General features: G+C 38.1%; 1 non-coding gene across 1 annotated transcript; it reads right to left on the bottom strand.

Moving 5' to 3' along the window:
• Window positions 1-2,184: 2,184 nt before the first annotated feature.
• LOC115071645 lies at window positions 2,185-2,287 on the bottom strand. Its single transcript, XR_003850752.1, has one exon. It is a non-coding gene; the product is annotated as a U6 spliceosomal RNA (small nuclear RNA).
• Between the last annotated feature and the right edge of the window lie 542 nt (window positions 2,288-2,829).

Genomic DNA, 2,829 nt, shown 5'->3' with positions numbered 1-2,829 from the left:
GAAGAGATATGCATACCAAGACATATCACCAATAACCCAACTCCAGATACTGTGGTCCCATAGTGAAAACACAAACAATGTGAAAACCAAGACAGTATGTCTCTTACAGAATTTAGTACCCCATCATAATGTTCCCTGAGGAAAGCAATTTAGTTGATACATAAGACAATGAATTCAAACTAGCAAATATAAATATGTTCAAGGAACACAAAAGATTATGAATAAATTCTAGAATGAAGACTATAAAAACACAGTTGAATGAAATAATTTTAAACAACTCCAAGATATGAAAACAAAACTTGATAGAATTCCTGAAGAAAAACCAAACTGAGATAAAACTTGGAATGAGGAGCTCAGTCAGTGAAATAAAAAAACTCAATGGGAAAGTTTGATCAACAGAATGGATCAAATGGAAGAGAGAATAACAAAGCTTGAAGATATGGTAAAGGAATTGGATCACTCAGTCAAAAGAAAAAAAAAAAAAGGAATGTAACATTGTTGCCAGTGTCCTAGGGCCCTCTAGGCTAGGGTAGAGTCAGTACAGAGTCACAACACAGACACCAGGAGTCAGGTGAGAAGCAGGCAGTGTGAGCAGCTAGTTTATTGCAGATATGGGCCTCCCTTATATCCCCCCTCCCGTGTCCCATTGGTCCATTGATAGGTCATGTCTGTTCCTCATTGGCTCTCTGTATCAGGCCATTTTCACATCAGCTGTCTCTACGTCTTTTGGCAGAACACAGGTTTGCCTCAGCCGGATGTTTTTGGCACATTTGCATGCGCTGGTTGTTCAGGCCGCACTTCCTCTTACAGAACATGTAGCACTCTAGGATACTATGAAAGACCAAACCTGTGAATCTGTATAAAGGAAGGAGAAGAAACCCAGGTCAAAAGCACAGAAAATATTTTCAACAAAATCATAGAAGAAAAATTCCAAACTCTAAGAAAAGAGATGTCTCTCACTACAGGCATACAGACCACCAAGTAGACAGGAGTAGAAAAGAGCATTCACATCACATAATAATCAAAATATTAAATGCACACAAGAAAGAAAGGATATTGAAAGTTTCAAGAGAGGATCACATTTGAAGTGAGGCTCGTAAGTATAACATCTGACTTTACAGTGGAGAATTTGAAAACCAGCAAGGCCTGAACTGATGTTCTACAAGTTCTTAAAGACTACAGATGCCAGTCCAGGCTATCATACCAAGAAAAACCATCAGCCTTAATCTAACTAGAAAGAAAAACTTACTATGATAAAAACAGATTTGAGGAATTTATGACTACAAAGCCAGAGAATACTGGAGGAAATTGAATATGATAAAAATCGATTAAATGAAATTCTCAAAGAATCAATACCAGGGGGCTGGTGGAAGGTCATTCAACTTATATTCTCCTGGGCTTGCATGACCTCTTCTCTCCCTGGGACTCTCCCCTAAGTTCCAGACCCCATGTACGAAGTTACTTTCTTGAAAGTTAAACAGCTATATATTATAGGATTCTCAGTTTTTAGCAAGTTCAAAATGGAGCTCTTGATTCCTCTTCACCTACAACCTATTTCTGCCTCCCTTTCAATGGGCAAAACTCTTTCCATTTCTTGGTATATCCCAAATTGTTTGATAATTTTATGAGTCCTGATCATTTGCACACATGTCCTGTACATTCTACCCAACACTGGAACCTATAATTCCTCTGTAATATATATCTCTGATATACTACCTTTTCATATATACTTGAGTACTTATTTAAATGAACAACCCTCTTCTTTTGCCATCACTATTAAGGTACATTCTCATTGTGCTCTTATTTCTTTGTTTTTACTTATAAAAGTATTTTTATTAATTCTTTGAGAATTTCATACCATGTATTTTGGTATTCATTCAACATTCTCCCTCATCTTCTGTCAGATCTGCCCCCAGCTTTTTACCCCCACCAACTTTAGTTTCCTCTTTATTTTTTTTAATTTTATGTGAATGAGTGTTATACCTGGTATATGTAAGTACATCCTTGTTGTACAGTGCCCGCAGAGGCCAGAAGAAGGTGTTGGATTCCCTGGAAGTGGAGTTATGGACAATTGCTAGCCACCATGTGGGTGCTTGGATTCCAACCCGGGTCTTCTGCAAGAACACCAGTGCTCTTGACTGTTAAGCCATCTCTCCATTCCCTGCTCTTTATTTTTTTTTATATAAAAATATGGAGTGCTTGATGAATCTGCGTGTCATCCTTGCACAGGGACTATGCTAATCTTCTCTGTATGGTTCCAATTTTAGTATATGTGCTGCCAAAGCAAGAACCTCTTTATTTTTTTAAAGTTCATCAAATCCACTTTGTGTCCCCCAAATACTCATAGGTATGGGTTCAATGCCCTGGAGCACTGTCAATTTTCCAGGGGTCAAACACTTAAAGAAAAGTGACTTTCCCTCTCCTAATAGCTATCAATTGCCAATATTTCCTCAGCTAGGGATGGGGATTTCTGTCCACCTCCCCTGCCTATGCTGGTATTTTAGTTGGCTTGAATAGCACAGGTCTTGTACATGCTGTCACAACCACTGTGAGTTCAGTCTATAAAATATTGTTTTGTTGTAATCATCCACTGCCTCTGGCTCTTACAGTCTTTCTAACCCCTTTTCCTTAATGATCTCTGAGCCCAGTATAGATGTTCACAGTCTCTTTTCCTATGCATGTGTGGGTCTCTGTTAATGGCCATTTGCTATTATGAATTCAATACTGCAGAACAGGTCTTAAATCTAATAATAAAGTGTTTAGGTACTTTCATAACATTGGTGCCATTATTATACCAGTAAGCATATACTGCCAAGCCAGTGGTAATTG

Source organism: Nannospalax galili, unplaced genomic scaffold, assembly GCF_000622305.1.
Source record: "Nannospalax galili isolate Female #2095 unplaced genomic scaffold, S.galili_v1.0 scaffold298, whole genome shotgun sequence".
Lineage (NCBI taxonomy): Eukaryota > Metazoa > Chordata > Mammalia > Rodentia > Spalacidae > Nannospalax > Nannospalax galili.
This window is presented reverse-complemented; position numbering and strand designations above follow the sequence as displayed.